This window comes from Triticum urartu, chromosome 2A (genome assembly GCF_056163025.1).
Source record: "Triticum urartu cultivar PI428250 chromosome 2A, HENAU_Tu73, whole genome shotgun sequence".
Taxonomy (NCBI): domain Eukaryota; kingdom Viridiplantae; phylum Streptophyta; class Magnoliopsida; order Poales; family Poaceae; genus Triticum; species Triticum urartu.
The window spans coordinates 466,133,014-466,155,730 of record NC_141874.1 but is presented as its reverse complement, the minus strand read 5'-3'; positions in this window follow the sequence as shown (position 1 = coordinate 466,155,730).

Below are 22,717 nucleotides of genomic sequence, written 5' to 3'. Positions count from 1 at the left end.
TCATCAAAATAAGCAAACAACACACGAAAAAACAGAATCTGTCAAAAACAGAACAGTCTGTAGTAATCTGTAGCTAGCGCAAGATCAGGAACCCCAAAAATTCTAAAATAAATTGCTGGACGTGAGGAATTTATCTATTAATCATCTGCAAAAATAATTAACTAAATAGTGCTCTCCAAATAAAAATGACAGCAGTTCTCATGAGCGCTAAAGTTTCTGTTTTTTACAGCAAGTTCAACAAGACTTTCCCCAAGTCTTCCCAACGGTTCTACTTGGCACAAACACTAATTAAACACAAAAAACACAACAAAAACAGAGGCTAAATCATTTATTTATTACTAAACAGGAGCAAAAGGCAAGGAATAAAAATAAAATTGGGTTGCCTCCCAACAAGCGCTATCGTTTAACGCCCCTAGCTAGGCATAACAAGCAAGAATAGATCTAGGTATTGCCATATTTGGTTGGCAATCCATAAGTGGCTCTCATGATAGATTCATATGGTAATTTTATTTTCTTTCTAGGGAAGTGTTCCATGCCCTTTTTTTAATGGAAATTGAAATCTAATATTCCCTTCCTTCATATCAATAATTGCACCAACCGTTCTAAGGAAAGGTCTACCGAGAATAATAGGGAAAGAAGGATTGCAATCTATATCAAGAACAATAAAATCTATGGGCACATAATTCCTATTTGCAACAATAAGAACATCATTAATTCTTCCCATAGGTTTCTTAATAGTGGAATCCGCAAGATCCAAGTTTAGAGAGCAATCATCAAAATTACGGAAATCTAGCAAATCACACAAAGTTTTGGGAATAGTAGAGACACTAGCTCCCAAATCACACAAAGCATAAAACTCATGATCTTTAATTTTAATATTAATAGTTGGTTCCCACTCATCATAAAGTTTTCTAGGGATAGAAACTTCCAATTCAAGTTTTTCTTCATAAGATTGCATCAAGGCATCAACGATATGTTTAGTAAACGCTTTATTTTGACTATAAGCATGAGGAGATTTTAGCATGGATTGCAACAAGGAAATACAATCAATCAAAGATCAATTTTCATAGTTAAATTCCTTGAAATCCAATATAGTGGGTTTAGCAACATCTAGGGTTTTAATTTCTTCAATCCCACTTTTATTAAATTTAGCATCAAGATCAAAAGATTCTGAATTATTAGAACGCCTTCTAGGTAAAGGTGGATCATATTCAGTCCCATCATTATCAAGATTCATATTGCAAAACAAAGATTAAATAGGGGACACATCAATAACTTTTAGATCTTCATCATTATTCTCATAGGAACTAGAAGAACACGCTTTTATAATGGCATCTTTCTTAGCACGCATCCTAGCGGTTCTTTCTTTGCACTCGTCAATGGAAATTCTCATGGCTTTGAGAGACTCATTGATATCATGCTTAGGTGGAATAGATCTAAGTTTCAAAGAATCAACATCAAGAGCAATTGTATCAACGCTCCTAGCCAAATCATCAATCTTAAGCAATTTTTCTTCAATCATAGCATTAAAATTCTTTTGTGAAGAAATAAATTCTTTAATATTAGATTCAAAATCAGAGGGCATCTTATTATAATTTCCATAAGAATTGTTGTAGGAATTACCATAATTATTAGAGGGATTACTAGGATAAGGCCTAGGATTGAAATTTCCTCTATACGCGTTGTTACCAAAATTGTTCCTACCAACAAAATTCACATCCATAGATTCATTATTATTCTCAATCAAAGTAGACAAAGGCATATCATTAGGATCAGAAGAAACACTCTTATTAGCAAATAATTTCATAAGTTCATCCATCTTTCCACTCAAAACATTAATTTCTTCTATCGCATGCACCTTTTTATTAGTAGATCTTTCAGTGTGCCATTGAGAATAATTAACCATAATATTATCTAGGAGTTTAGTAGCATCTCCTAAAGTGATTTCCATAAAAGTGCCTCCCGCGGCCGAATCTAAAAGATTTCTTGAAGCAAAATTCAATCCGGCATAAAAATTCTGAACAACCATCCACAAATTTAAACCATGAGTAGGGCAATTATGTATCACTAATTTCATTCTCTCCCAAGCTTGTGCAACATGTTCATGATCAAGTTTCTTAAAATATATAATATCGTTTCTAAGAGAGATGATCTTAGCGGGAGGAAAATACTTAGAGATAATAGCATCTTTGCACTTGTTCCATGAATCAATACTATTTTTAGGCAAAGATGAAAACCAAGCTTTAGCATGATCTCTAAGCGAAAAAGGAAATAGCTTCAAATTAACAATATCATTATCGACATCTTTCTTTTTTTGCATGTCACACAAATCAACGAAGCTATTAAGATGGGTAACAGCATCTTCACTAGGAAGGCCGGAAAATGGATCTTTCATGACAAGATTCAGCAAAGCAGTATTAATTTCACAAGATTCAGCATCGATAAGAGGAGCAATCGGAGTGCTAAGGAAATCATTTTGTTGGTATTGGTGAAGTCACACAATTTAGTATTATCTTGAGCCATCGCGACAAACAAGCAATCCAACACACGAGCAAACAAAAAGCAAACGGGCAAAAAGAGGCAAATAGAGAGGGAGGGTAGAGAGAGAGGGCGAATAAAACGGCAAGGGTGAATTGGGAGAGAGGAAAATGAGAGGAAAATGGCAAATAATGTAATGCGGGAGATAGGGATTTTGATGGGTACTTGGTATGTTGACTTTTGCGCAGACTCCCCGGCAACGGCGCCAGAAATTCTTCTTGCTACCTCTTGAGCACTGCGTCGGATTTCCCCGAAGAGGAGAGGATGATGCAGCAAAGTAGTGTAAGTATTTCCCTCAGTTTTTGAGAACCAAGGTGTCAATCCAATAGGAGGCCACGCACAAGTCCCTCGTACCTACACAAAAACAATAGCTCAACGCAACCAACGCGCTTAGGGGTTGTCAATCCCTTCACGGTCACTTATGAAAGTGAGATCTGGTAGAGATGATAAATAATATTTTTGGTATAGAGATGCAAAGTAAAAAGTAAAAGCAAAGTAAAAGCAAAGCAATAATAAAGTGATGGAGATTGATATGATGAGAAAGAGACCCGGGGGCCATAGGTTTCACTAGTGGCTTCTCTCAAGAGCATAAGTATTCTACGGTGGGTGAACAAATTACTGTTGAGCAATTGACAGAATTGAGCATAGTTATGAGAATATCTAGGTATGATCATGTATATAGGCATCACGTCCAAGACAAGTAGACCGAAATGATTCTACATCTACTACTATTACTCCACTCATCGACCGCTATCCAGCATGCATCTAGAGTATTAAGTTAAAAACAGAGTAACGCCTTAAGCAAGATGACATGGTGTAGAGGGATAGTTTCATGCAATATGATAAAAAAACCCATCTTGTTATCCTCGATGGCAATGATACAATATGTGCCTTGCTGCCCCTTCTGTCACTAGGAAAGGACACCGCAAGATCGAACCCAAAGCTAAGCACTTCTCCCATGGCAAGAAAAACCAATCTAGTAGGCCAAACCAAACTGATAATTCGAAGAGACTTGCAAAGATAACCAATCATACATAAAAGAATTCAGAGAAGATTCAAATATTATTCATAGATAGACTTGATCATAAACCCACAATTCATCGGTCTCAACAAACACACCGCAAAAAAGAAGATTACATCGAATAGATCTCCACGAGAGAGGGGGAGAACATTGTATTGAGATCCAAAAAGAGAGAAGAAGCCATCTAGCTACTAACTATGGACCCGTAGGTCTGAAGTAAACTACTCACACTTCATCGGAGAGGCTTGGATGATGATGTAGAAGCCATCCATGATCAATGCCCCCTCCGGCGGAGCTTCGGAACAGGCCCCAAGATGGGATCTCGTGGATACAGAAAGTTGCGGCGGTGGAATTAGGTTTTTGGATCCGTCCCCAATCGTTTGGGGGTACGTGGATATATATAGGAGGAAGAAGTACGTAAGTGGAGCTTCGAGGGGCCCATGAGGCAGGGGGCGCGCCCTCCACCCTCGTGGCTGCCTCATGGCTTTCTTGACGGAGGGTCCAAGTCTCCTGGATCTTATCTGATGAGAAAATCACGTTTCCGAAGGTATCATTCCGTTTGGACTCCGTATGATATTCCTTTTCTTCAAAACCCTAAAACAGGCAAAAAACAGCAATTCTAGGTTGGGCCTCCGGTTAATAGGTCAGTCCCAAAAATAATATAAAAGTGGATAATAAAGCCCAATAATGTCTAAAACAGTAGATAATATAGCATGGAACAATCAAAAATTATAGATACGTTGGAGACGTATCACCTTCACGGTATCATCGGCACCTGCAAACTGGTGTTTGAAGGAATCTGTGAGTCACGGGGACTCAGCAATCTCACACCCTCGCGTTCAAGACTATTTAAGCTTATGGGTAGGAAAAGGGTAGTGAGGTGGAGGTGCAGCAAGGACTAGCATATATGGTGGCTAACTTACACAAATGAGAGCGAGAAGAGAAGCAAAGCACAGTCGCAAACTAGAAGTGATCAAGAAGTGATTCTGAAACTACTTACGTTCAAACATAACTCCAAAACCGTGTTCACTTCCCGGACTCCGCCGAGAAGATACCATCACGGCTACACACGCGGTTGATGCATTTTAATTAAGTTAAGTGTCAAGTTCTCTACAACCGGACATTAACAAATTCCCATCTGCCCATAGCCGCGGGCATGGCTTTCGAAAGTTGACAACCCTGCAGGGGTGTCCCAACTTAGCCCATCACAAGCTCTCACAGTCAATGAAGGATATTCCTTCTCCCAGGAAGACCCGATCAGACTCGGAATCCCGGTTACAAGACATTTCGACAATGGTAAAACAAGACCAGCAAAGCCGCCCGATGCACCGACATCCTGATAGGAGCTTCACATATCTCGTTCTCAGGGCAACACCGGATTGTCCAAGATTCCGGTAGGCCAGCCCAGAGTTTCCCCTGGTGGCCACCGGCTGCTAACAGGTTCGGACCAACACTTGACAAGCACTGGCCCGGGGGGTTAAAATAAAGATGACCCTTGAGTCTGCAGAACCCAAGGGAAAAAGGCTAGGTGGCAAATGGTAAAACTAAGGTTGGGCCTTGCTGGAGGAGTTTTATTCAAAGTGATCTGTCAAGGGGTTCCCATTATAACACAACCGCGTAAGGAACGCAAAATCAAGGAACATAACACCGGTATGACGGAAACTAGGGCGGCAAGAGTGGAACAAAACACCAGGCATAAGGCCGAGCCTTCCACCCTTTACCAAGTATATAGGTGCATTAATTACAGTAAGAGATATTGTGATATCCCAACAAAATATCCATGTTCCAACATGGAACAAACTCCAAACTTCACCTGCAACTAGGAACGCTATAAGAGGGGCTGAGCAAAGCGGTAACATAGCCAAACAACGGTTTGCTTGGGTTAGAGGTTTGACATGGCAATATGGGAGGCATGTTATAAAAAGTGATAGGTATCGCGGCATAGCAATAGAGCGAGCAACTAGCAAGCAAAGATAGAAGTGATTTCGAGGGTATGGTCATCGTGCCTGCAAAGTTCTCAAAGTTGACGAAAGCTTGATCCTCGTAAGCATACTCAATGGGTTCCTCGAACACGAACTCGTCTCCCGTCTCTACCCAAGGCAAGAACACAAGAAAAGGAAACAACAATCAACCACGGTGCAATGCGCAAGCAACATGATGCAAAACATGGTATGATATGCGGGATGTGATATGCAATGCATATGCGAGCTACGGAAGTAAAAGGTTGAACCAGGCCTCAACTTGGCAAACCAAGTGTGCCGCTGGAAAGATGAGATGATTTCGGTCGAAATCGATATAAAGATCACCGGAATTGGATGCACGGTTTGCAAATGGCAAGCAAAACAATAATGACACAATTCTGCGATTAACAGCACGATGCCATCTAGAATGCAACAAGAAACTAAGCTACTGCACTCCAACGTAGCAACAAAGCACATGGCAGTGATCTACTCAAGATGCTTGACAAAATATGAACACTGAGCTATGGCTAAAACACACAATAGCAGGTTCAAACAAGCATGGCAAAAGTGCAAAAGATATCAGGTTCGCAGACTTAGTGAAAATAACATGTCAGGATCTAACATCATGAAGCAATGTTTAGAGCAAGATAACAACATGCTACAGGTACATATCATGGCAAAGCAAGGCATGGCATGATCTACTCAAAGCATATAACAAAAGTCCCTTACTGACCATAAGCCAAAAAGGATCAGAAATTTGATGGCACCCATGTAAACATAGCAAGTTTCGTTAGCAGATTCAGACTTAGCAGAAAACTGGACATGGCATAAACAGAGTTACGTAGGCATGGTTGCGAGCTCGATGCACTCACCACAAGGCATTGCATGACAAACTAAGCATACACCCAGCAAGAAGACATGATCAAGTAGCTAACCATGGCAAGGACCAACTCATAGTATGCATGGATCAACTACAACAACCTTGGCAAAATTGATTAACATGTAAACAATCTGCCAGGAACATTTTATAGCAAAAGTAGAGCAAGATTGAGTCATGCTAGGTACTCCATAATTGCAAACAAAGACATGGATGGATAGAACATAACAATATCGCAAAATCATCCTTACTGAACATGCTCAAAATAGGCATGGATCACTCTGTAGCAACATGAATACATGGCATAAAAATAACATCAGGGAAATGACTTAGAAGAATTGTAAGTCCCTGAAATCAGCAACATCACGAGAGCTACTTTGCATGCTTGTGCTAGTCACCACATTGATCACAAAAATACATGGCATACACCCCTGTAAAGATGGCATGGCATAGCCCAAAACACATGAAGGGCTCAAGTTCATACGAGGCACACAATAATCATGGCAAAAATGACAAATGCTCATAATCTGATAAGAATCAGGAACTAACATTTTATAGCACTCTTGCAACAGCATTTAGGGCATCAAGATGGACTCAAACAAGCATGGCACAATGGAATGGAATGAAAAGGACATCCTGGTGAACAATTTGATATATCATGCATGCAAAACGGAGCTACGGGCACGAAGTTATGGCATGATGAACAGGGCTATAAAATGTCATAGATCTGGGACTTAGCAATTTTCCAGAAAAAAGATGTGAGTGCTAGATAACTAAATGATGCACAGGGCGCTGGATAAGGCAAGGCTCACCATGGGCTTGGCCCCGGAAGGAAAGAGACAAGGCGGGCCGGGCGCTGCTGAGCCACGACCCAAAGTGGGGCGCGGTCAACAGGCACGGGGAGCGAGCGGCTCCTCTGCTCGCTCCCGAGCAAGGTCATGGTGGCGGCAGCGTAGTACGGCAGGGTCGGCGAGTGTGGAGGTCAAGGATGGCGGGAACGGGCAGATCCGCCCTCCTGGCGGCGGATCTGGCCGGCGGCGTGGTACGGCACCCTGGCGGGGTTCCTGCGGGGATAGAGAGATCAGAGGAGAAGACGAAGAGAGAGAAAGGGAAGGAAGAAAATACGAGGCAGGGCGGCGATCTGGCCTGAGCGGTCGCCGATGGCAGGGCTCCGGTGGCCGGCCGGTGCAGGGCGCGGCAAGGCCGAGTGGGGAATCGGCCTCCCCGATCTAGAGTGAGGGGGCGAGGCCAGCGAGTGAGCGGGATTCGGCGACGAGCGGCTCGGCCCCGTGCGGGCCCGCGATGGGATCCGCGGGCCGGTGGCGCGGGGACGACGGCGGAGGACAGGTGGCGGCTTCAGATTGGGGGAGGGCGAGGGCGGACACATCCAGTCGCCGGGCAGACATGTCCGGCGGCGCGAGGAAGAGGAAGGCTAGGGTTTCATCCGCGAATTTCGGAGGGGAGCACCTATATATAGGTAGAGGGAGCTAGGAGAGTCCAAATGAGGTGCGGTTTTCGGCCATGCGATCATGATCGAACGACCGAGAGGATGGAGGGGTTTTGGATGGGTTTTGGGCCACTTTGGAGGGGTGTTGGGCTGCAACACACACGAGGCCTTTACGGTTACCCGGTTACCCGGTCAACCGTTGGAGTATCAAACGAACTCCAAATGGCATGAAACTTGACAGGCGGTCTACCGGTAGTACACCAAGGCCGCTTGGCAAATCTCGGTCCAATCCGAGAATGTTTAACGCCCTCTCACGAAAAGAGGCAAAAGGGGGCGCTGGAGGACGTAGGAGCGCCGGATTGCAAAACAGACAACGGGGAAAATGCTCGGATGCATGAGACGAACACGTATGCAAATGAGATGCACGTGATGACATGATATGAAATGCATGATATGCAAACAAATTACAATGCAACAACAGCGAATAACTAGAAGACACCTGGCGCAACGGTCTCGGGGCGTTACAACACTCCACCACTACGAGAGGATCTCGTCCCAAGATCTAGGATGGCACCGGAGGGAAAAGGAAGAGGAAGATAAGAGGTAAAACTAAGTTGCTTCTTTTATAAACGAGTGAAACCAAGGAACCTTGAGATGTTGAACAAATTGAAAGAAAGAATGCAACGGAGATGAACGGAGTTGAAAGCACTCCATTAGGAAAGACGAACAAGGAAGAACAAATTCGGGCAGCACTCCGGTTGAGAAGGAAGGCAAAACTTGATGAGATAAGAGAACTTGAATGAAGAACACGACACTCCGGTTGAATGGATGGGCACGAAAAGAACACGACCCTCACCATTCGAGATGATGATTGAAAAGAGCAACATCACAAAGCCTCCGAGAGAAATAATAGAAGATAGATAATTGAAATAAAAGAATGGAGAAGAAAATGCAAACTTCTGCCACAATTGAGCTTGAAAAGGCATCCTTAGGAGAAGGGTCGAACGGAGTTGTTGGAAAACCAACAATGAAAAGATTAAGCTTGTAGTGGGCTTATGGCGAACATCTCAATACTATGAGGTGAAATTCTGCCACTAACGGAACCAATAGATTGGATTGATATCAACAAGGAGACGAGAAACTTATTTCATCGGGAGTATAAATGAAGAACTTTGGTCATTTATAAGCACCATAAATAGCAACAATCCTTAGGGAAAGCTTTAGGAGAAATATAACCCAAGATAACTCCAATGAAGAGATTGATGGGTTTAAAATACCTCATTCGTGATAACTTGTGAATCATGAAACACGAAGGAAAATTATCAAGGATGACATAACACCACCTCAAAAGATAAGGTAAAAAGAATTGCACTCCGGATTGCAAGATGAAGAATACTTGAGCTCCATTGAAAAGAATCTTGATGAACACTTCGATAAGGATTTAAGTCCTTGATGAACCATCATGTAGAACCTCCATGAAGAACTCCAGTAATAAAAGAATGATCAAATGAAAGGAAAGAGAAGTTGGAAACACAAGGTGAAGACTTGCAATGATTTAGATGGAGCTCGTGACGATGTAAACGAGAAAACTTGGAACTCCGGAAAAGAAATATGAGAAAATGAAACCAAGAATTGTCGATGAACCTCTGGAATAAAGAATTAATCACTTTGATGAAACAAGAAAAGAATTAAATTATGCTTATCCTTCACCAATTTAAATTGATGACAAGCAACAGATTTGGCATACTACTTATTCTCGTAGAAAGGATTAAGGTAGATATATCGCAAACTTGGGAAGGTCTTCAACGAACCACCGGTAGGATTGGAAAGAACGAATGAATCGATATGATACCAAGAGAAAAGGAATCTTGAATGAACCACCATAAGAATAGAAAAATGAATGTAGCAAAGGCACAATTCACCGGGAAGAATATGAAGAACGAATGAAGATACTTGAGGGTATTTAGATACAAGAGAACGAAGAGATCGCGAACTGATTAGAGAATACTTGAACGATGCACCGGTAAAATTTGGAGAACGAGAGCTGAAAGCTGGAATGAATAATTCTGAGATGATGGGCTCCGGAGAATCAAACTGAAAAGAGTCCTGGATTGCTCCGGATGGGTGAAAAGAATTCTCACAATTGAAAACAATTATGAGAGGATGGCATCAAGCTATAACCATGAATCTTGAAGAGAATGTATCAAGATTGAGAGAAAATCTTCTTCGGTCTTTAAAATCTAAGAATGACGACGAGAAACACCACCATGAATAGTTGATATACTCCAGGATGACGAATAGAAAGGTTGAACCAATGATGAAAATAATTTGACAGTGATATTGGAGACGGCAATTGACTAATGAAAATTCATTCTTACGTCAAACTTTAGAAGATTTGAGAATAGCTCCGGGAAAATTAGAAGAGTCAGGTAAGATCCTGGGAAAAGACCTGTGGGTTAGGGCCCACTGAAAAGAAACACCGTTGAACGATTTAAAAGATAGATTGCGTCGGTTGAATTAAATGGCTTGAATGAGATAACATCCTCGAAAGATCTTTAAAGAAAGAAGAGTGGAAACACGAATCTTCGAGATATCTTAAGCACTCCGGAACAATTGAATAGCGAGAAGTGGATGATTAAGAATGTCTTAGATAATAACTCCCAAGATGGAAAGCATGTGAACCAATGAAAAAGATATGATCAACACCGAAAGCTTTATATGAAACCACCGGAGAAGAAAAAGAGTGAAGAGTGACGAACTTGAAGCTCCGTTAGTATCTTCTTGAGAATCACCGGTTAAGAACATTGACCGAGAAGAATGGAGAGACTTTCCATCAATAAAAGGATACTCGGTTAAGAACTCCGAGTCCTTGAAGAAAAGGGTTGGGTGGGCGGGAAAACAAAAGCAACTTGGGGATAGATGAAATGAACAACATTGGCAAAAACCCGAGAGGTGATCTTGCGAATGTTGAAAGATGATAGGATCAGTTGAAGAGAAACACGCCGGTTGAAAAGGATTGACATGACAATCTCGATTATCATGAAGGATTAGTATTCACATAGAAATATGAGAACACCGTTTAGGAAAGGTATCGAATCAACACTTGACTTCGAAGCAACTCGAATACCACAACTCAAAACAAAAACAGAGGATTGGCTTGCAGAAAAAAGCCGAAAACAAACATATGATAGATCCCGTATCGTATCATGTGCTTGTTGGAAAGAATTCCTACGAGCTACTTGAATTCCCACTTATAAACTCCCGAAACTTTCCGGTTATGCAATCAGGTGTTGGTGATACAGGGGAAGCATAATATCTCACCCAAAACTAGAAAATTCTACATCCAACTGTATGCTTCCTTCAACACATAACTAGGAAACCTTCGGAAATCGTTTACCTCAACCTTCGAAATGTATCCGTTATACGAGTTATGGCAATACCCCCCGAACTCCCGCCCCAGTACTGGATGGCGTTGAGGTTATCTCGCCAACAACTTCATAAAAGAGATTTTCGATGTCGGTGAAACTCAGGTATTCTAGAACTGCAACGATAAAATTGTGACGACAACACCTCGGAGCTCAACTCCCCGGGACACTGCCACAACCCCTAAATGTCAGGAGGCACCAAGAAGAATGTTCTCATCACAAAACCATCGGAATGATTCCAAGATACCCGTGTGATCCTAAAAACAAATTAGTGAAAATTTGAGAAGAGAAGAGTCAAAACTCTACGTCAGGATGCCTCACCAGAGCGACGAAGGGACTGAGGAGTAAAAAGAATCCTACTCTCCGATATATATAATCCTAAAAGACTCAAAACATTTTTCTAGACTCAACAACGCCAGCGATTCGATAAAGCAGGGGGCTCCTAAGTCGGGGAAGGCTCTGATTACCAACTTGTAACACCCACGATGCGGCTATATCTTCCACGTGTCGGAGCACGACTTAGAGGCATAACCGCATAGTAGGCATGTCGCAAGAGGGATAATCTTTACACATCCCATGTACTGAATAAGAAAGGGATAAAGAGTTGGCTTACAATCGCCACTTCACACAATACATGAATATAGCATTACATCATCCAAAATACAATCAAGGCCCGACTACAGAACCAAAATAAAAGAAGGCCTCCCTAATGCAACAGATCCCCGATCGCCGCACTGGACTCCACTACTGATCAACTGGAAACGAAACGACACAATGAACACGATCTTCATTGAGCTCCTCCTTGAGCTCGGTTGTGTCACCTGCACAGTATCATCGGCACCTGCAAACTGGTGTTGGAAGGAATCTGTGAGTCATGGGGACTCAGCAATCTCACACCCTCGCGATCAGGACTATTTAAGCTTATGGGAAGGAAAAGGGTAGTGAGGTGGAGCTGCAGCAAGCACTAGCATATATGGTGGCTAACTTACGCAAATGAGAGCGAGAAGAGAAGCAAAGCATGGTCGCAAACTAGAAGTGATCAGGAAGTGATCCTGAAACTACTTATGTTCAAACATAACCCCAAAACCGTGTTCACTTCCCGGACTCCGCCGAGAAGAGACCATCACGGCTACACACGCGGTTAATGCATTTTAATTAAGTTAAGTGTCAAGTTCTCTACAATCGGACATTAACAAATTCCCATCTTCCCATAACCGCGGGCATGGCTTTCAAAAGTTCAAAACCCTGCAGGGGTGTCCCAAGTTAGCCCATCACAAGCTCTCACGGTCAACGAAGGATATTCCTTCTCCCAGGAAGACCCGATCAGACTCAGAATCCCAGTTACAAGACATTTCGACAATGGTAAAACAAGACTAGCAAAGCCGCCCGATGCACCGACATCCTTATAGGAGCTGCACATATCTCATTCTTAGGGTAACACCGGATTGTCTAAGATTCCGGTAGGCCAGCCTAGAGTTGCCACTGGTGGCCACCGGCTGCTGACAGGTTCGGAACAACACTTAGACTGGCCCGGGGGGTTAAAATAAAGATGACCCTTGAGTCTGCAGAACCCAAGGGAAAAAGGCTCGGTGGAAAATGGTAAAGCCAAGGTTGGGCCTTGCTGGAGGAGTTTTATTCAAAGCGAACTGTCAAGGTGTTCCCATTATAACTCAACCGCGTAAGGAACGCAAAATCAAGGAACATAACACCGGTATGACGGAAAGTAGGGCGGCAAGAGTGGAACAAAACACCAGGCATAAGGCCGAGCCTTCCACACTTTACCAAGTATATAGGTGCATTAATTAAAGTAAGAGATATTGTGATATCCCAACAAAATATCCATGCTCCAACATGGAACAAACTGCAAACTTCACCTGCAACTAGGAACGCTATAAGAGGGGCTGAGCAAAGCGGTAACATAGCCAAATAACGGTTTGCTAGGACAAGGTGGGTTAGACGTTAGCAATATGGGAGGCATGTTATAGCAAGTGGTATGTATCGCGTCATAGCAATAGAGCGAGCAACTAGCAAGCAAAGATAGAAGTGATTTCGAGGGTATAGTCATCTTGCCTGCAAAGTTCTCAGAGTTGACGAAAGCTTAATCCTCGTAAGCGTACTCAACAGGTTCCTCGAACACGAACTCATCTCCTGGCTCTACCCAAGGCAAGAACACAAGCAAAGGAAACCACAATCAACCACGGTGCAATGCGCAAGCAACATGATGCAAAACATGGTATGATATGCGGGGTGTGATATGCAATGCATATGCGAGCTCCGGAAGGAAAAGGTTGAACCAGGCCTCAACTTGGCAAACCAAGTGTGCCGCTGGAAAGATGATATGATTTCGGTCGAAGTCGACATAAGGATCACCGGAATCGGATGCACGGTTTGCAAATGGCAAGAAAAACAATAATGACACAGTTCTGCTATTAACAGCACGATGCCATCTAGAATGCAACAAGAAACTAAGCTATTGCACTCCAACATAGCAACAAAGCACATGGCACTGATCTACTCAAGATGCTTGACAAAAGAAAAACACTGAGCTACGGCTAAGCATGGCAAAAGTGCAAAAGATATCAGGTTCACAGAATTATTGAAAATAACATGTCAGGATTTAACATCATGAAGCAATGTTTAGAGCAAGATAACAACATGCTACAGGAACATATCATGGCAAAGCAAGGCATGGCATGATCTACTCAAAGCATATAACAAAAGTCCCTTACTGACCATAAGCCAAAAAGGATCAGAAATTTGATGGCACCCATGTAAACATAGCAAGTTTCGTTAACAGATTCAGACTTGGCAGAAAACTGGACATGGCATAAACAGAGTTACGTAGGCATGGTTGCGAGCTCTATGCACTCACCACAAGGCATTGCATGAAAAACTAAGCATACACCCAGCAAGAAGACATGATCAAGTAGCTAACCATGGCAAGCACCAACTCATAACATGCATGGATCAACTACGACAACCTTGGCAAAATTGATTAACACGTAAACAATCTGCCAGGAACATTTTATAGCAAAAGTAGAGCAAGATTTAGTCATGCTAGGGTACTCCATAATTGCAAACAAAGACATGGATGGATATAACATAACAATATCTCAAAATCATCCTTACTGAACATGCTCAAAATAGGCATGGATCACTCTGTAGCAACATGAATACATGGCATAAAAATAACATCAGGGAAATGACTTAGAAGAATTGTAAGTCCCTGAAATCAGCAACATCACGAGAGCTACTTTGCATTCTTGTGCTAGTCACCACATTGATCACAAAAATACATGGCATACACCCCTGTAAAGATGGCATGGCATAGCCCAAAACACATGTAGGTCTCAAGTTCATAGGAGGCACACAATAATCATGGCAAAAATGACAAATGCTCATAATCTGATAAGAATCAGGAACTAACATTTTATAGCACTCTTGCAACAGAATTTAGGGCATCAAGATGGACTCAAACAAGCATGGCACAATGGAATGAAATGAATAGGACATCCTGGTGAACAATTTGATGTATCGTGCATGCAAAACGGAGCTACGGGCACAAAGTTATGGCATGATGAACATGGCTATAAAATGTCATAGATCTGGGACTTAGCAGTTTTCCAGAAAAAAGATGTGAGTGCTAGATAACTAAATGATGCACAGGGCGCTGGATAAGGCAAGGCTCACCATGGGCTTGGCCCAGGAAGGAAAGAGACAAGGCGGGCCGGGCGCTGCTGGGCCACGACCCAAAGTGGGGTGCGGTCAACGGGCACGGGGAGCGAGCGGCTCCTCTGCTCGCTCCCGAGCAAGGTCATGGCGGCGGCGGCGTAGTACGGCAGGGCCGGCGAGGGTGGAGCTCAGGGACGGCGGGAATGGGCAGATCTGCCCTCCCAGCGGCGGATCCGGCAAGCGGCGTGGTACGGCACCCTGGCGGGGTTCCTGCGGGGAGAGAGAGATCAGAGGAGAAGATGAAGAGAGAGAAAGGGAAGGAAGAGAATACGAGGCAGGGCGGCGATCTGGCCTGAGCGGTCGCCGACGGTGGGGCTCCGGTGGCCGGCCGGTGCACGGCGGCGGCAAGGCCGAGCAGGGAATCGGCCTCCCCGATCCAGAGTGAGGGGGCGAGGCCAGCGAGTGAGCGGGATTTGGCGACGAGCGGCTCGGGCCCGTGCGGGCCCGCGATGGGCTCCGCAGGCCGGTGGCGCGGGGACGGCGGCGGAGGACAGGTGGCGGCTTAGGATTGGGGGAGGGCGAGGGCGGACACGTTCGGTCGCCGGGCGAACATGTCCGGCGACGCGAGGAAGAGGAAGGCTAGGGTTTCATCCGCGAATTTTGGAGGGGAGCACCTATATATAGGTAGAGGGAGCTAGGAGAGACCAAATAAGGTGCGGTTTTCGGCCACGCAATCGTGATCGAACGACCGAGAGGATGGAGGGGTTTTGGATGGGTTTTGGGCCACTTTGGAGGGGTGTTGGGTTGCAACACACACGAGGCCTTTACGGTTACCCGGTCAACCGTTGTAGTATCAAACGAACTCCAAATGGCACGAAACTTGACAGGCGGTCTACCGGTAGTACACCAAGGCCGCTTGGAAAATCTCGGTCCAATCTGAGAACGTTTAACACCCGCTCACGAAAAGAGGCAAAAGGGGGTGCCGGAGGACGTAGGAGCGCCGGATTGCAAAATGGACAACGGGGAAAATGCTCGGATGCATGAGACGAACACGTAGGCAAATGAGATGCACGTGATGACATGATATGAAATGCATGACACGCAAACAAATGACAATGCAACAACAGCGAATAACTGGAAGACACCTGGCGCAATGGTCTCGGGGCGTTACAACACTCCACCACTATGAGAGGATCGCGTCCTGAGATCTAGGATGGCACCGGAGGGAAAAGGAAGAGGAAGATAAGAGGTAAAACTAAGTTGCTTCTTTGACAAACGAGTGAAACCAAGGAACCTTGAGATGTTGAACAAATTGAAAGACAGAATGCAACGGATATGAACGAAGTTGAAAGCACTCCGTTAGGAAAGAGGAAAAAGGAAGAACAAATTAGGGCAGCACTCCGGTTGAGAAGGAAGGCAAAACTTGATGAGATAAGAGAACTTGAATGAAGAACACGACACTCCGGTTGAATGGATAGGCACGAAAAGAACACGACCCTCACCATTCGAGATGATGATTGAAAAGAGCAACATCACAAAGCCTCCGGGAAAAAGAATAGAAGATAGATAATTGAAATAAAAGAATGGAGAAGAAAATGCAACCTTCTGCCACAATTGAGCTTGAAAAGGCATCCTTAGGAGAAGGGTCGAACGGAGTTGTTGGAAAACCAACAACGAAAAGAATAAGCTTGTAGTGGGCTTATGGAGAACATCTCAAAACTATGAGGTGAAATTCTGCCACTAACGGAACCAATAGATTGGATTGGTATCAACAAGGAGACGAGAAACTTATTTCACCAGGAGTATAAATGAAGAACTTTGGTCATTTATAAGCACCATAAATAGCAACAATCCTTAGGGAAAGCTTTAGGAGAAATATAACCCAAGATAACTCCAATGAAGAGATTGATGGGTTTAAAATACCTCATTCTTGATAACTTGTGAATCATGGAACACAAAGGAAAATTATCAAGAATGACATAGCACCACCTCAAAAGATAAGGTAAAAAGAATTGCACTCCGGATTGCAAGATGAAGAATACTTGAGCTCCTTTGAAAAGAATCTTGATGAACACTTCAAGAACGATTTATGTCCTTGCTGAACCATCATGTAGAACCTCCATGAAGAACTACGGTAATAAAAGAATGATCAAACAAAAGGAAAGAGAAGTTGAAAACACAAGGTGAAGACTTGCAATGATTTAGATGGAGCTCGCGACGATGTAAACGAGAAAACTTGGAACTCCGGAAAAGAAAGATGAGCAAATGAAACCAAGAATTTTCGATGAACCTCTGGAATAAAGAATTAATCACTTGGATGAAACAAGAATAAGAATTACATTATGCTTATCCTTCACCAATTTAAATTGATGACAAGCAACGGATTTGGCATACTACTTATTCTCATAGAAAGGATTAAGGTAGATATAGTGCAAACTTGGGAAGGTCTTCAACGAACCACCGGTAGGATTGGAAAGAACGAATGAATCGATATGATACCAAGAGAAAAGGAATCTTGAATGAACCACCGTGAGAATAGAAAATGAATGTAGCAAAGGCACAATTCACCAGGAAGAATATGAAGAACGAATGAAGATACTTGAGGGTATTTAGATACAAGAGAACGAAGAGATCGTGAACTGATTAGAGAATACTTGAACAATGCACCGGTAAGATTTGGAGAACAAGAGCTGAAAGCTGGAATGAATAATTCTGTGATGATGGGCTCTGGAGAATCAAACTGAAAAGAGTCCTAGGTTGCTTCGGATGGGTGAAAAGAATTCTCACAATCGAAAACAATTATGAGAGGATGGCATCAAGCTATAACCATGAATCTTGAAGAGAATGTATCAAGATTGAGAGAAAAATCTTCTTTGGTCTTCAAAATCTAAGAATGACGATGAGAAACACCACCATGAATAGTTGAGATACTCCAGGATGACGAATAGAAAGGTTGAGCCAATGATGAAAAGAATTTGAAAGTGATATTGGAGATGGCAATTGACTGATGAAAATTCGTTCTTATGTCAAACTTTAGAAGATTTGAGAATAGCTCTGGGAAAATTAGAAGAGTCAGGTAAGATCCTGGGAAAAGACCTGTGGGTTAGGGCCCACTGAAAAGAAACACCGTTGAACGATTTAAAAGATAGATTGCGCCGGTTGAATTAAATGGCTTGAATGAGATAACATCCTCGAAAGAGCTTTAACGAAAGAAGAGTGGAAACACAAATCTTCGAGATATCTTAAGCACTCCGGAACAATTGAATAGCGAGAAGTGGATGATTAAGAAAGTCTTCGATAATAACTCCCAACATGGAAAGCATGTGAACCAATGAAAAAGATATGATCAACACCGAAAGCTTGATTTGAAACCACCGGAGAAGAAAACGAGTGAAGAGTGACGAACTTGAAGCTCCGTTAGTATCTTCTTGAGAATCACCGGATAAGAACAGTGACCGAGAAGAATGGAGATACTTTCCATCAATAAAAGGATACTCGGTTAAGAACTCCGAGTCCTTGAAGAAAAGGGTTGGGTGGGCGGGAAAAAAAAAGCAACTTGGGATAGATGAAACGAACAACATTGGGAAAAACCCGAGAGGTGATCTTGCGAATGTTGCAAGATGATAGGATCAGTTGAAGAGAAACATGACGGTTGAAAAGGATTGACATGACAATCTCGATTATCATGAAGGATTAGTATTCACATAGAAATATGAGAACACCGTTTAGGAAAGGTATGGAATCAGCGCTTGACTTCGAAGCAACTCGAATACCACAACTCAAAACAAAAACAGAGGATTGGCTTGCAGAAAAAAGCCGGAAACAAACATATGATAGATCCCATATCGTATCATGTGCCTGTTGGAAAGAATTCCTACGAGCTACTTGAATTCCCACTTATAAACTCCCAAAACTTTCCGGTTATGCCATCAGGTGTTGGGGATGCAGGGGAAGCATAATATCTTACCCAAAACTAGCAAATCCTACATCCAACGGTATCCATCCTTCAACACATAACCAAGAAACCTTAGGAAATCGTTTACCTCAACCTTTGAAAAGCATCCGTTATATGAGTTATGGCAATACTCCCGAACTCCCGCCCCAGTACTGGGTGGCGTCGAGGTAATCTCACCAACAACTTCATAAAAGAGATTTTCGATGTCGGTGAAACTCAGGTATTCTAGAACTGCAACGATAAAATTGTGACGACAACACCTCGGAACTCAACTCCCTGGGACACTGCCACACCCCCTTAATGTCAGGAGGCACCAAGAAGAATGTTCTCGTCACAAAACCATCAGAACGATTCCAAGATACCCGCATGATCCTAAAAAAATTAGTGAAAATTTGAGAAGAGAAGAGTCAAAACTCTATGTCAGGATGCCTCACCAAAGCGACGAAGGGACTAAGGAGTAAAAAGAATCCTACTCTCCGATATATATAATCCTAAAAGACTCAAAACATTTTTCTAGACTCAACAACGCCAGTGATTCAATCAAGCAGGGGGCACCGAAGTCGGGGAAGGCTCTGATTACCAACTTGTAACACCCATGATGCGGCTATATCTCCCACGTGTCGGAGCACGACTTAGAGGCATAACCACATAGTAGGCATGTCGCAAGAGGGGTAATCTTTAGACATCCCATGTACCGATTAAGAAAGGGATAAAGAGTTGGCTTACAATCGCCACTTCACACAATACATGAATATAGCATTACATCATCCAAAATACAATCAAGGTCCGACTACGGAACCAAAATAAAAGAAGACCCCCCTAATCCAACAGATTCCCGATCGCCCCGACTGGGCTCCACTACTGATCAACTGGAAACGAAACAACGAACACGATCTTCATCGAGCTCCTCCTTGAGCTCGGTTGCGTCACTTGCACAGTATCATCGGCACCTACAAACTGGTGTTGGAAGGAATCTGTGAGTCACGGGGACTCGGCAATCTCACACCCTCGCGATCAAGACTATTTAAGCTTATGGGTAGGAAAAGGGTAGTGAGGTGGAGCTGCAGCAAGCACTAGCATATATGGTTGCTAACTTATGCAAATGAGAGCGAGAAGAGAAGCAAAGCACGGTCGCAAACTAGAAGTGATCAAGAAGTGATCCTGAAACTACTTACGTTCAAACATAACTCCAAAACCGTGTTCACTTCCCGGACTCTGCCGAGAAGAGAACATCATGGCTACACACGCGGTTGATGCATTTTAATTAAGTTAAGTGTCAAGTTCTCTACAACCATACATTAACAAATTCCCATCTGCCCATAACAGCAGGCACGGCTTTCGAATGTTCAAAACCCTGCAGGGGTGTCCCAACTTAGCCCATCACAAGCTCTCACGGTCAACGGAGGATATTCCTTCTCCCAGGAAGACCCGATCAGACTCGGAATCCCGGTTATAGGACATTTCGACAATGGTAAAACAAGACCAGCAAAGCCACCCGATGCGCCGACATCCTGATAGGAGCTGCACATATCTCGTTCTCAGGGCAACACCGAATTGTCCAAGATTCCGGTAGGCCAGCCCAGAGTTGCCCCTGGTGGCCACCGGCGGCTGACAGGTTCGGACCAACACTTAGACAAGCACTGGCCCGGGGGGGTTAAAATAAAGATGACCCTTGAGTCTGCCGAACCCAAGGGAAAAAGGCTAGGTGGCAAATGGTAAAACCAAGGTTGGGCCTTACTGGAGGAGTTTTATTCAAAGCGAACTATCAAGGGGTTCCCATTATAACTCAACCGCGTAAGGAACACAAAATCAAGGAACATAACACCGGTATGACGGAAACTAGGGCGGCAAGAGTGGAACAAAACACCAGGCATAAGGCCGAGCCTTCCACCCTTTACCAAGTATATAGGTGTATTAATTAAAGTAAGAGATATTGTGATATCCCAACAAAATATCCATGTTCCAACATGGAACAAACTCCAAACTTCACCTGCAACTAGGAACGCTATAAGAGGGGCTGAGCAAAGCGGTAACATAGCCAAACAACGGTTTGCTAGGATAAGCTGGGTTAGAGGTTTGACATGGCAATATGGGAGGCATGTTATAGCAAGTGGTAGGTATCGCAGCATAGCAATAGAGCGAGCAACTAGCAAGCAAAGATAGAAGTGATTTCGAGGGTATGGTCATCTTGCCTGCAAAGTTCTCAGAGTTGACGAAATCTTAATCCTCGTAAGCGTACTCAACGGGTTCCTCGAACACGAACTCGTCTCCCGGCTCTACCCAAGGCAAGAACACAAGCAAAGGAAACCACAGTCAACCATGGTGCAATGCACAAGCAACATGATGCAAAACATGGTATGTTATGCGGGATGTGATATGCAATGCATATGCGAGCTCCGGAAGGAAAAGGTTGAACCAGGCCTCAACTTGGCAAACCAAGTGTGCCGCTGGAAAGATGAGATGATGTCGGTCGAAATCGATATAAAGATCACCGGAATCAGATGCACGGTTTGCAAAATGGCAAGCAAAACAATAATGACACAATTCTACGATTAACAGCACAATGCGATCTAGAATGCAACAAGAAACTAAGCTACTGCACTCCAACATAGCAACAAAGCACATGGCAGTGATCTACTCAAGATGCTTGACAAAAGAAGAACACTGAGCTACGGATAAACACACAATTGAAGGTTCAAACAAGCAGGGCAAAAGTGCAAAAGATATCAGGTTCACAGAATTAGTGAAAATAACAACATGTCAGGATTTAACATCATGAAGCAATGTTTAGAGCAAGATAACAACATGCTATAGGAACATATCATGGCAAAGCAAGGCATGGCATGATCTACTCAAAGCATATAACAAAAGTCCCTTACTGACCATAAGCCAAAAAGGATCAGAAATTTGATGGCACCCATGTAAACATAGCAAGTTTCGTTAGCAGATTCAAACTTAGCAGAAAATTGGACATGTCATAAACAGAGTTACGTAGGCATGGTTGCGAGCTCGATGCACTCACCACAAGGCATTGCATGACAAACTAAGCATACACCCAGCAAGAAGACATGATCAAGTAGCTAACCATGGCAAGAACCAACTCATAGCATGCATGGATCAACTACAACAACCTTGGCAAAATTGATTAACACGTAAACAATCTGCCAGGAACATTTTATAGCAAAAGTAGAGCAAGATTGAGTCATGCTAGGGTACTCCATAATTGCAAACAAAGACACAGATTGATAGAACATAACAATATCTCAAAATCATCCTTACCGAACATGCTCAAAAGAGGCATGGATAAATCTGTAGCAACATGAATACATGGCATAAAAATAACATCAGGGAAATGACTTAGAAAAATTCTAAGTCCCTGAAATCAGCAACATCACGAGAGCTACTTTGCATGCTTGTACTAGTCACCACATTGATCACAAAATTCATGGCATACACCCCTGTAAAGATGGCATGGCATAGCCCAAAACACATGTAGGGCTCAAGTTCATAGGAGGCACACGATAATCATGGCAAAAATGACAAATGCTCATAATCTGATAAGAATCAGGAACTAACATTTTATAGCACTCTTGCAACGGCATTTAGGGCATCAAGATGGACTCAAACAAGCATGGCACAACGGAATGAAATGAAGAGGACATCCTGGTGAACAATTTGATATATCATGCATGCAAAATGGAGCTACGGGCACGAAGTTATGGCATGATGAACAGGGCTATAAAATGTCACAGATCTGGGACTTAGCAGTTTTCCAGAAAAAAAGATGTGAGGGCTAGATAACAAAATGATGCACAGGGCGC